Source organism: Drosophila bipectinata, chromosome 3R (assembly GCF_030179905.1).
Source record: "Drosophila bipectinata strain 14024-0381.07 chromosome 3R, DbipHiC1v2, whole genome shotgun sequence".
Classification (NCBI taxonomy): Eukaryota; Metazoa; Arthropoda; class Insecta; order Diptera; family Drosophilidae; genus Drosophila; species Drosophila bipectinata.
Window position 1 is genome coordinate 16,359,618 of NC_091739.1, and position 12,579 is coordinate 16,372,196.

General features: G+C 41.5%; 1 protein-coding gene across 3 annotated transcripts in view; it reads left to right on the forward strand.

The window, feature by feature from the left end:
* The window catches only part of Fur1 (Furin 1), a 112,865-nt gene that overhangs the window by 43,825 nt on the left and 56,461 nt on the right, over positions 1–12,579 (forward strand). For all 3 annotated transcript variants that reach the window (XM_017248947.3, XM_070282192.1, XM_070282191.1), the window contains exon 3: positions 6,035–6,065. The gene's annotated coding sequence lies outside the window, so the exon portion shown is untranslated. The remainder of the gene's footprint in view (positions 1–6,034; positions 6,066–12,579) is intronic.

Sequence of the window (12,579 nt, forward strand, 5' to 3'; positions counted from 1 at the left end):
GGCAAGGATTCATTTGCATTTATTTAAATTTGGCCATCAACTTTGTGGGGCGATGGGATTTTTAAAATCCCGCTGAAACTTTTGGCTCATTTAAACTTTTGTTTCTACCTGTGGATCGTTTACAGAAAGTTCCCCTCGCTCGACCCATCCTTTGAAATGCAGGCACAATAATAATAATAACGCTTAGTGCAGGCCAAAGTTTGGACAAATAAAATCCCGAGAAGCGGCCGGGCTGGATTTGGGGGCCATGAAGAATGCCCCAAAAGTCGACAAGAGGAAACTTGGGGAAAGCCTCGGCTTTAATTTAATGCTTGGTTACCTTTCTTCTCCTGTCCCGGCTGTCGGGGGCAACCACTGAGTTCGAGTCGAAACTGTTCGAGTGGCCCCTCTCGGCGCACTCGAAAGTTTAAAGTGTACAATGTCGAAATGAAAGAAATCGAGGCCCGGGCGCTTTACCTTTATTGTGAGGGATTTGCGCCCCAGAGCCGGTAACACAACAATAACTAGAAGATTTATTGTATAGCCTGCCCCACCGCCTTGGGCTTCTGTTTTCGTTAATATGTATCCCAAAAAATGGAAGGGACACCTTCATAAATTTCTCGTTGGGAACGGTGCTTAAAACTGAGAGCCATTTGCTCCTTTTCATGAGTGTTTCTAAATCTTATATATCTTTGCTAATGAAATGAGTAACTGGAGTGTCTCTCAAAAACCCTCTTGAAGCAAGGAAGTTTCCAGTAATCGCATGTAATCATGTCTAAAAAAAGTTACTTTCTGGCAAGTCAGCTTTCAGCTATAGGGGTCTATCCCCATGACAAATCCTGCCTGCAAATATCATTCTAACAATGGCATTAAATGAATTTGCATAATTAGCTGCAGCTTAGTCAATATCCCCCATATTTTATGCCCTCGTGGCTGGCGTCCTGTGGCTATGATGCATGTGTCGCATTACCAGGGACACGTTTTGCCAAATGGGTCTTCGCAGCGGGTTGGCCAACACATTTATGGGTGATTTAGTTGGGGAATGGGATTCATATACTTTAATGTGTCTGCATTGAATATAAGCGGTCGATTAACCAAATTATATTCCTACGCATTAAAGCTACGATTGCAAGCCGACTAAGCTGGCATCTCGATTCATAATTCAGGCCAAAGCGAATCAAATGAACAACAATTGGCAAGCCAATTAATTATGGATATGCAGTGACAGCTAAATGCACACCAATTGGATGAGCTTAAGATGGATTTGGTGGCAATGTGGCTGGTGAGTGGAAGTGGGCTGGTCATAAATCTTTCAACGGCTTGTGGGTGAGGACCTGGGACAAAGTTTGTCCAGTGAAAGTGAGATGCGAAAAGTTGAGAGGCCAAGTTAAGTGAAGTCCCGGCCAAGCGTGTTTAGCAAAGTTCATTAGGCACTTACCAAACAGAGCGCACCGAGGGAACCTAATGTGCTTTGGCGTAATTCAACTAAACAAAGTACCAAAAGTTCTTAGCCCACTTTCAAAAGAGCCGGCAAAGAGGGCAAAGAGTTGGCCCTGAGGAGGTGGTTGTGCTCTCCACCCCCCGTTTCATAGATGAAAATCAAATGCGGTCATATCACCCACACACCTTGGCGCACATTCCTACCTCCATCCCACTATTGGCCACACATGCAGGCAGGCTGCCTGTTTGGTTGTCCGGTGGATGCCTGGCATTTTTGCATTTACCGACAACGTCCCATTCAGTGGCTGCAAAACTGTGCCACAGCACAATGTTGCGGCTGTGGCCATGGATGCCTCATCTGATACACTTTTCAAAAAGAATTATCTTTAAAATTAGAAACTTTTAAAGTGATTTGTGGTCTGAAGTTAAACAATAACCTCTGTTTTTAGATATTATCCTTGAAAATATATTCTTATTTAAGAAAAGACAATAGATAGAACTTTTTTTCTTCCAGTGTACAATGTTGTAACAAGCGAGATGGCTCGGAAGGGGGAGAGTTTGTTCAAGCGAACATTGTTAGCCTGCGGCCAAAAGGCTTTCAAAGTTTTCGTGGTTTGGCTGCCAAAGGGTGGCAAAATGGGGGGGTGGACGAGGGACGAGCGTGGGGGCCCGCTTTGAATTATTGCCAAGCATTCTAGGGTGGGATGACACTGGGCATCGCAGGGGGAGCGCAGTTGCCCTGCAAAAGGGGTAACCAATCGAGCAATGCTCTTCTGCCAAAGGACGAGCGAAAAAGTTAATTGGCAAATGGCCAAATGAGTTCAATTTGAAGTTGGCTGAAAGGCACAAAGCAGGGTAGTGCATCGAGCCAACTTAGTGCCAATGCGCTGTTTGAAAATTTAAAGAAAAATTGTAAGCCAAGAACAGTCCTTCAAAACAAGTTGCTGGCCAATGACATTGAATATTTAGAAATACGAATTGGAGGTTTTATTTTTATTAATTTTCTCTCTTTTTCTTAAAATTAATTTACCATAAAATCCATACCAGCTAGACAAATGCAGAGCTAAAGTTATAATTCCCATGATATTTCTGCTATATTTGGAACTCAGTCGATCTTAGCATACTTTTGTGGGCTGATGAGTTCCAATAATATAGGATGTGCCTGGGCATATGGATATGAGCGATATCCATATCTCGGCCAATTTTCATCAGATCATCAAGCGGAATACCTTAAAAGCTTTCTAGATCGATTCTCCATCAATCTGCATTAAAACCTCGAATCCAAATTTTGGATCCAATTTTTGTGAATTTTTCCGATGGACTCTCTTGAAAATGGGGAAGTGCCTGGGAGCGGCATATGGGCCACACAGCGATATCCATATCTTGGCCAATTTTCATCAGATCATCAAGCGGAATACCTTAAAAGATTTCTAGATCGATTCTCTATGAATCTGCATTAAAACCTCGAATCGAATTTTTGGATCCATTTTTAATCAATTTTTTCCATGAAATTTTTTTCCACTCCCTTGAAAATGGGGATGTGCCTGGGAGCGGCATATGGGCCACACAGCGATATCCATATCTTGGCCAATTTTCATCAGATCATCAAGCGGAATACCTTAAAAGCTTTCTAGATCGATTCTCTATCAATCTGCATTAAAACCTCGAATCGAATTTTTGGATCCATTTTTAATCAATTTTTTCGATCGACTCCCTTGAAAATGGGGAAGTGCCTGGGAGCTGCATATGGGCCACACAGCGATATCCATATCTTGGCCAATTTTCATCAGATCATCAAGCGGAATACCTTAAAAGATTTCTAGATCGATTCTCTATCAATCTGCATTAAAACCTCGAATCGAATTTTTGGATCCATTTTTAATCAATTTTTTCCATGAAATTTTTTTCCACTCCCTTGAAAATGGGGATGTGCCTGGGAGCGGCATATGGGCCACACAGCGATATCTATATCTTGGCCAATTTTCATCAGATCATCAAGCGGAATACCTTAAAAGCTTTCTAGATCGATTCTCTATCAATCTGCATTAAAACCTCGAATCGAATTTTTGGATCCATTTTTTATTAATTTTTTCCATGGACTCCCTTGAAAATGGAGAAGTGCCTGGGAGCTGCATATGGGCCACACAGCGATATCTATATCTTGGCCAATTTTCATCAGATCATCAAGCGGAATACCTTAAAAGCTTTCTAGATCGATTCTCTATCAATCTGCATTAAAACCTCGAATCGAATTTTTGGATCCATTTTTTATTAATTTTTTCCATGGACTCCCTTGAAAATGGAGAAGTGCCTGGGAGCTGCATATGGGCCACACAGCGATATCTATATCTTGGCCAATTTTCATCAGATCATCAAGCGGAATACCTTAAAAGCTTTCTAGATCGATTCTCTATCAATCTGCATTAAAACCTCGAATCGAATTTTTGGATCCATTTTTTATTAATTTTTTCCATGGACTCCCTTGAAAATGGAGAAGTGCCTGGGAGCTGCATATGGGCCACACAGCGATATCTATATCTTGGCCAATTTTCATCAGATCATCAAGCGGAATACCTTAAAAGCTTTCTAGATCGATTCTCTATCAATCTGCATTAAAACCTCGAATCGAATTTTTGGATCCATTTTTAATCAATTTTTTCGATCGACTCCCTTGAAAATGGGGAAGTGCCTGGGAGCTGCATATGGGCCACACAGCGATATCCATATCTTGGCCAATTTTCATCTGATCATCAAGCTTAAAAGATTTCTAGATCGATTCTCTATCAATCTGCATTAAAACCTCGAATCGAATTTTTGGATCCATTTTTAATCAATTTTTTCCATGAAATTTTTTTCCACTCCCTTGAAAATGGGGATGTGCCTGGGAGCGGCATATGGGCCACACAGCGATATCCATATCTTGGCCAATTTTCATCAGATCATCAAGCGGAATACCTTAAAAGATTTCTAGATCGATTCTCTATCAATCTGCATTAAAACCTCGAATCGAATTTTTGGATCCATTTTTAATCAATTTTTTCGATCGACTCCCTTGAAAATGGGGAAGTGCCTGGGAGCTGCATATGGGCCACACAGCGATATCCATATCTTGGCCAATTTTCATCTGATCATCAAGCTTAAAAGATTTCTAGATCGATTCTCTATCAATCTGCATTAAAACCTCGAATCGAATTTTTGGATCCATTTTTAATCAATTTTTTCCATGAAATTTTTTTCCACTCCCTTGAAAATGGGGATGTGCCTGGGAGCGGCATATGGGCCACACAGCGATATCCATATCTTGGCCAATTTTCATCAGATCATCAAGCGGAATACCTTAAAAGATTTCTAGATCGATTCTCTATCAATCTGCATTAAAACCTCGAATCGAATTTTTGGATCCATTTTTAATCAATTTTTTCGATCGACTCCCTTGAAAATGGGGAAGTGCCTGGGAGCTGCATATGGGCCACACAGCGATATCCATATCTTGGCCAATTTTCATCTGATCATCAAGCTTAAAAGATTTCTAGATCGATTCTCTATCAATCTGCATTAAAACCTCAAATCGAATTTTTGGATCCATTTTTAATCAATTTTTTCCATGAAATTTTTTTCCACTCCCTTGAAAATGGGGATGTGCCTGGGAGCGGCATATGGGCCACACAGCGATATCCATATCTTGGCCAATTTTCATCAGATCATCAAGCGGAATACCTTAAAAGATTTCTAGATCGATTCTCTATGAATCTGCATTAAAACCTCGAATCGAATTTTTGGATCCATTTTTTATTAATTTTTTCCATGGACTCCCTTGAAAATGGAGAAGTGCCTGGGAGCTGCATATGGGCCACACAGCGATATCTATATCTTGGCCAATTTTCATCTGATCATCAAGCGGAATACCTTAAAAGATTTCTAGATCGATTCTCTATCAATCTGCATTAAAACCTCAAATCGAATTTTTGGATCCATTTTTAATCAATTTTTTCCATGGACTCCCTTGAAAATGGGGATGTGCCTGGGAGCGGCATATGGGCCACACAGCGATATCCATAGTTTGGCCAATTTTTATTCGGTCATCAAGCGGAATACCTTAAAAGCTTTCTAGATCGATTATCTATCAATCTGCATTAAAACCTCCAATCGAAATTATGGATCGAATTTTTGTGAATTTTTCAGGGCTTTAAGGGCCGCAATGGTTCTATTTTTGACAATTTTAATCCGACTCAGAAGTCGAATACCTCAATAGAATTTTGGGAAAATTTTGTAAACTTTCTGAATCTTATAATTGCTGGAATATGATCTTTAAATATTCCTGCTTTTGTTGTGATATGTGGACTACCTTCAGGGTGGGTTTCATTCGTCCTAACTTGCTTTAAAAGCTACTGCGTATTGTAATTTGACTGACATAAGACATCAGCGTCAAGAGCCCTCTGAAAAAGCCCAGCTTCCCCCTCGGCTTTCACGCCACCACGACCACTTCTTTTCCTCCTCCTCCCCTTCCAGCTCAAGGACAACTATAGGCTTTTGTTTTTAGAAACATTTTCATTTTATAAATAGAACAAGAAGGCTACAAAAATATTAAATGAGTTTTATTATCTTACCTTTGCAGATCTACATCCTTGAGGACGTTATAATATTTGGTAAGTTTTGGCTATGCGCTACCATATCTTTAGGATTTTAACTTCATGTGGAATGAGCTGACTAATTGGAGGTCGGAGTCACGAATTAAATTCAAGTTTTAAAACCTGCTTAGCCCAAAACTCATTAACTGGCGCTGGAAACCATGCTTTCTGGTGGCAGTTGCAATTGCTCGGCGAATTTACCGCCACGCTCTTTGGCTCCTAATTGCAGTCTTTTGGCATCCGAAACTGTTCTTGCCCAATGAACCATGGGCCACATCCTTTGGATCCTGTGCCTGCGATTAAGCAGAAAGATGAATCAAAATGCAGCCACAGCGCAAAGCGAAATGTAATTTCAAATTTTTTGCGACGTTGGCGCGAAAATACTTTTCTTTCATTCATTCCCCCGTTCCTCCGTTTTTTTCTGATTATGCCGCATTAACTAAGCTGAGCTTCTCTGAACTACGTGACCCACTTTGCCATCACCACGCACCACCCACCATCCAGCATCTATGCTAAATGAGAGCCAAGAACTTTTGATGAAACATGATTGGGTGTGTGGCATTTGGCGTTGATTTGAAATCGTGTTATCTCTTGAAAATTGCATCTCTGAGATACATCTTGAATTTTGCAATTTTGAGTTTCGCATTCGCCCAATTAGGCTTCGTACTTGCAACTGGGTGAGGATTTATTAGCTTGAAAATGTTTCTCCATAATTAAACTCCAGAAATCAATCCAACCACATCCATAGACGCACTCGCTTTTAATTTAATTACTGGAGAATAATTATACATCAGAGAGTGGAATTTCCCCATCCACCTGCAGCTCCTTCCACTTGGCCTAATCAAACATGTTGATGGGCAAAAACCACGACACCCACACATGGAAATATAATGGAGAAGCCCCCAGTTAGCGGAAATTGAGCAACCTAAACAATTGTCAATTAAATTTGGTCCCTGCTCCTGCCACTGACGGGTGGCATGAATGCCAAGACACGTTCGATGCGGTGGTGGAATTTTCAATCGTTTCGCACCTCCCACACCCACTCGAAGCCTCCCACTCCCACCCACTCCAAGGCTGTTGGGCTCACAGACGCGTCTCTAATTTGCATAAAAAGGTGTATCAGTTGCACCCCTTTCAGTGGCCAGTGGCAAGTGCCATACAGGCGCAACCAACTGTTGCATGAATTGGCATAACCAATACCGAAAATGGGGGATGGTAGGACACCCCCACCCAGGCCCAGGCCTTGATTAAATTTTATAATTTTAACGGACAATTTCCCGATAAATTTCGCTCGCAGGCAGCCGTGATTTGTTGGGGAAATCCCTCCACAAACGGAATAAATTATTCACCAAAGAGTGTCCTGAAATTAGTTTTGACCAAAATGTTGTCACGTTTAATACTTTGTGTTGTCGCCATTAAAATTCATGAAGGCTTTGGATGGCTTTCCATTGTGTCCAACTTTGAAGAGAATACAAGAAATATTTAGTCTTTACACAATTATTGCTTTATTACTTTCTGGTCACCTGACCAGATATTTATTAAAGTGATCATTTGGCACTACAAGAAAACATAATGAATGAATAACCATTTATACGATTGTGTCCCTTAGTTGGAAACAGAAAACAGAAATTTAATTTCGTAATTGAATGGTTTGCCTTTGCCCTCTTCCAGGCCAGTGACCAAGCCTGTCTCCCCTTTTGCTTCGTCTGTCTGCCAATTTAATTGAAAATTTATCAGTTTCATTTGCATACGAACCCGAAAAGACACTCCAACCTTTTGAACTGCAAAAGCCAACAGAATTTTGCAACTCACATGCACAGAACATGCCGGCTATGAGGTTTTCCTTTTTATTTTCCTTTATCGAGTATTTCAAATCCGTCCTGAATATTCTAGATTGGTTTTTAGACGTTTTGTGAGGATAGGTACTTTTTGGCTTAATGATAATTAACAAGAAAGGAAAGCTAACTTCGGGCGGAGCCGAAGTTTATATACCCTTGCAGCTAAAACCGGATATATATCGCAAAAATCGGATATAGTTGGCCGATCCTTATGAAATTTGGTAGGATAGATCAAAATATAATCTGTACCAAGTTCCAGCTTTCTATCTTCAAAAACACAAAAGTTGAGTCATTTCCGATCGTTCAGTTATATGGCAGCTATAGGATATAGTCGGCCGATCCTAATGAAATTTGGTAGGTTGGATCAACTAACCAAAAATAGAGTCTGTACTAAATTCCAGCTTTCTATCTTCAAAAACACGAAAGTTGGGTCATTTCCGATCGTTGAGTTATATGGCAGCTATAGGATATAGTCGGCCGATCCCTATGAAATTTGGCATGTCGTATTATTTTGCCAAAAATAGCTCTCATGTCAAATTTGAACTCTCTAACTCTAAAAACACCAAAGTTATACCATTTCCGATCAATCAGTTATATGGCAGCTATAGGATATAGTCGGCCGATCCCGGCCGTTCCGACTTATATACTGCGTGCAAAGGAAAGAAGGGTGTGTGCAAAGTTTCAAGACGATAGCTTTAAAACTGAGAGACTAGTTTGCGTAGAAACAGACAGACGGACAGACGGACAGACGGACATGCTCATATCAACTCAGGAGGTGATCCTGATCAAGAATATATATACTTTATAGGGTCGGAGATGTCTCCTTCACTGCGTTGCACACTTTTGGACAAAATTATAATACCCTCTGCAAGGGTATAAAAACTGTATTTCTTCCACTGCCACTATACGACACTGTCGGCGTGAAAAACTTCACATGCCATCGTTAAAATATTTGCGTTGGCTGGCACCCTCCCAGCCAGGGAGGCGTTTAACACCCCAGCGCCCGCTTCCTGGAACATTAACTGTCTGTGTCGCACTTTGTCGCTTAATTGAGGCTGTCAGCGTGTGGGTGTTGCTCCGCTCCGCTCGCTTATTAATTTATTTTTTATGTTTAATAACGGGCGCACGGCATTGGCGATGGCGCCATTGCCGTTGCAGGCGACTGACGCCAGAAAAGCACCGATAAACCAAACCGAACCGACCATAACAATAACACTGGAACTGGGGCTGGGGCTGGGGATTCAACGCGGACGCACAATGAGCTTGTAAATTAATATCGAGCCATATACGAGGAGGTATAGCTGGCATGCGCCACCCACCCGTCGACTATTATCTGTGGGGGCCACTGATATCGATCAGATGTCAATAGTGCGAGAAATAGGTTCATAAATATTCATGCTTTTGGAAGGAAATTCTAAACAACTGTAGTATCTATCAAGTATCTTTGAGATAAACGAGCTCTTAAATTTAACAACTCGACAATTAAAGCCTGGCGGGCATTGGAGCCACTTCTGGGCCGGCTTGAGGGGATTACTTGCCTCACTTTATTCAGCGGTCGTTTAATTAATAGCAAGCTGATTAATTAGTATTTGTGGGCGATATCCTCTGCCGCCCCGAGGGAGCAATGTCCGGGTCGTAGTCCTGCATTTTCCGGTTAAAACCGCGGGAATTGCATTATTCGCATCTACACAGCCGTGTAAATGGGCTGGCTGGAGGTCGCTGCAGGTCCGACTGCCAGATCAAATTGCCATTAATTTCATTAGTTGATTGTCGTCATGGAAATTCCCTTTGTGGACTTTATAATTGCCCCAACCGCAGGGTGGGTCATAAAAAGGGAACGGAGGGGATTTATGCATCTAGTGCCGGTCTGTGTCTATAAATTGGATTGGAGTGGGTGCGAAAATGGAGAAATTGTGTTTGTTTTGTGGTGGCTGTCAATTGCAGATTCCCTGTAAACATTCGCACGTTAATTGTGCCAAAATTTAGAGAATGGGTGGGATGACAGAAATATCCTCTTAAATAGAGTTCTTAGTGGTCTTAAATTTAATGGAAATATGAATTTGGTCTACCTTCCTACATTGATTGTTTTTATAGCCTTCATGCTGCTTCATCCTGCTGCCAATATTATTCCTACGTATCCATCAAAGTAGAATCAATTTATTTCAAACTTCCGCAAAGCACGTGACAAGGGTTTTTCCTAGCCTCAAAGTATTTCCCTTTCCCCATTTGTATACCGTGTCTTCATCGCTCCCTCCGTGTCCTTATGGAAGCCCAATATCCTTGCCGAATCGCTTTGCTGCAATCGAAACTTTTTAGATTACCAAAGGACCAAAAGGAGGAAGCACACACATACAATTTTATATGGAATTATATTGCATTTTTATTACCTCGCCGCATATAAATTTTTGTCAAAGCAGCCGCCGGGCACGTAACGTTTTAAAAAACAATTTCGGCTTGATACAATTTCTTGTATTATCACCAGAAATGTATGCAAACATACTCCGAATCGTAGGAAGGAGGCAGCTTCCCAGAAAGATACACATGGAGGCTGTACAATGGGGCGTATGGGCAATTTTATTTGCATGCGTGCGCTCCAACGGTCGCCTTGCGGCTGCTTATCACTTTATATATATTATATGTGTGTATAAGGCAGTAGAGAGTGTCTTGGCCAATCAGCGATGAGGCATAACACGTATACGCCACCGTTTCTGGAGGAACTCCAAAGCTTAAAACGGCAAAACAGTATAGAAGTAAGCAGTATGCCTGAACTTAACAACTAATAACCTTTTTTTGGTTAAAATAAAAACCATTTCTGACAGATTATATAACAGTATTTTGTTTGCAAAAATACACAAAGAGACGGATGACGAAGGATGTGTGTGTACATACATGTGTGTACATATGTATATTTTTCCCCGGAGGGGAGGAAGCTGTTGTTTATTGTCTGACAAGGTGACGCCCTTAATGCGTTTTCATGCCTTATTTAAAATGATTTCCAGCCAACCACTCAGGAAATTACTTTCATTTATTGCTTTTGTTTTTCCGCTCATGAAATTGTGCGTATTGTGGCATGGAAATCGCTCTATCTTGGCACCTGTTGAGGCTTTTCAATTAAAGATGCGGAATTAAAGAGTGTCATAAAAATGACACATGTTATGGACCGCTTTGAACTAAAACTCAATAAGTGCAAAGGGGCGAGACATTCAATTAATGGACTGGAAGACGACGCGCCTTGCCACACAGATGGGCAACTCAGTTGAATTAGTGGCAAACGGCAAAAGACAAACATCGATGTGTGTGGAGGAGCAAAAGCTGCCAATTCCCGGGGCTCAAAGGAAGCCAAAGCCCGGGAAACCGCCCTCAGGGCTCTCGTAAGAGACAAAAGCGTAAGAGGAAAAAGTTCAACAACAACTCAAAAGGAAACCGAGATATGGTCGAAGGGGGGTTTTCCAAAGCAATGGAGGAGCTGGGAGAGCTTGACAGCTCAGCATATTCTGAAATGGGTAGACCCACTGCCTAGAGGAAAAAAATAAGGACATTTTTAGATGCCTTACATATGCAGATAAAGGACAGGTCGAGGTAATAAAAAGTATATCATTCTGCCAAATTAATTAAACTAATGTCTGTAACCATAGCCATTTCATTAAATTTATCAAAGGACTAGACCGCCTCAAAGAACTAGTAGGTTGCCGTAGATTGTAGCCCAATAAGCATGTCCTTTGAATGCAATGATATTGCATAAGTTGGCGATTAGGCCAAGGCAATTCGAGGCATTCCCCGATACACTGACAAGCCGCCCATGAGAGAAATCAATGTCAGTACGACGCCACCGCCCTTTGATGTCGTAGGCGTGGCCCGGGGCTTGGGGCTGAAAGTAAACTGAATCTTATGTGTAATTGAATGTGGTTGTGTGCTGGTTTCTGAGCTTGTCTGTATCTTAAGCTGTCTAAGACGCCCCTGACTGTCTCGGATTGTTTAGCATAAGTTTCCTACATACCACCCTCCTTATGCAAATGCGTTCGCACTTTATTGCTTTTATTTATGTAATTTGTAGCATCTTCTTGTCATTTAGGAAGACAAACATTTGCATTTTCCAACTTGGCTCCGCAAAATAGCAGAAAAGTTTCTGTTTGCTTTTTAATGGTATTTTGTGGGCTGACTCGAATGGCTTGTAGTGGTGGAAAAGTTCCCAAAAAAGAACTTGGACGTTTAGGGAAGGAAGTTCTAGGGTCTAGACAGACCCACCTATGTTTATAACAAATGTCCTGGCAATTAGACGTTCTATTTTTTATTTTCCACCAGACAGAGCCAAGCAACAATGAAAGAAATGAAGAATTTCCCAGCCATCGGCAGGACCTATAGGCGAAAAGAGCTGAACAAAAAAACTCTGACAGACCTCCTATGGCTTTTATTGTTATGGTCCTGTGTGTTATCCTTTTTTGTCGCCAATGCCAGCCTGCGCATCCGGAATCCGAGACACAATCTGAAACGAAATCGGAATCTGAAAGTGAACCTGAAGCCGAACCGAAGCCTCAGCACAGCCTCAATCCAACGCCGTCCAGAGGCATCAATCACGTTGTTTTTTTTTCGGGAAATTTCAGGTCTGTTTCAGGAGGAGGACACACCCAAACTTTGGTATTTCCACTTCATTTTTGTCGATTTCGAGGGCAATCAAGCGCAAATGCCCACGGTGA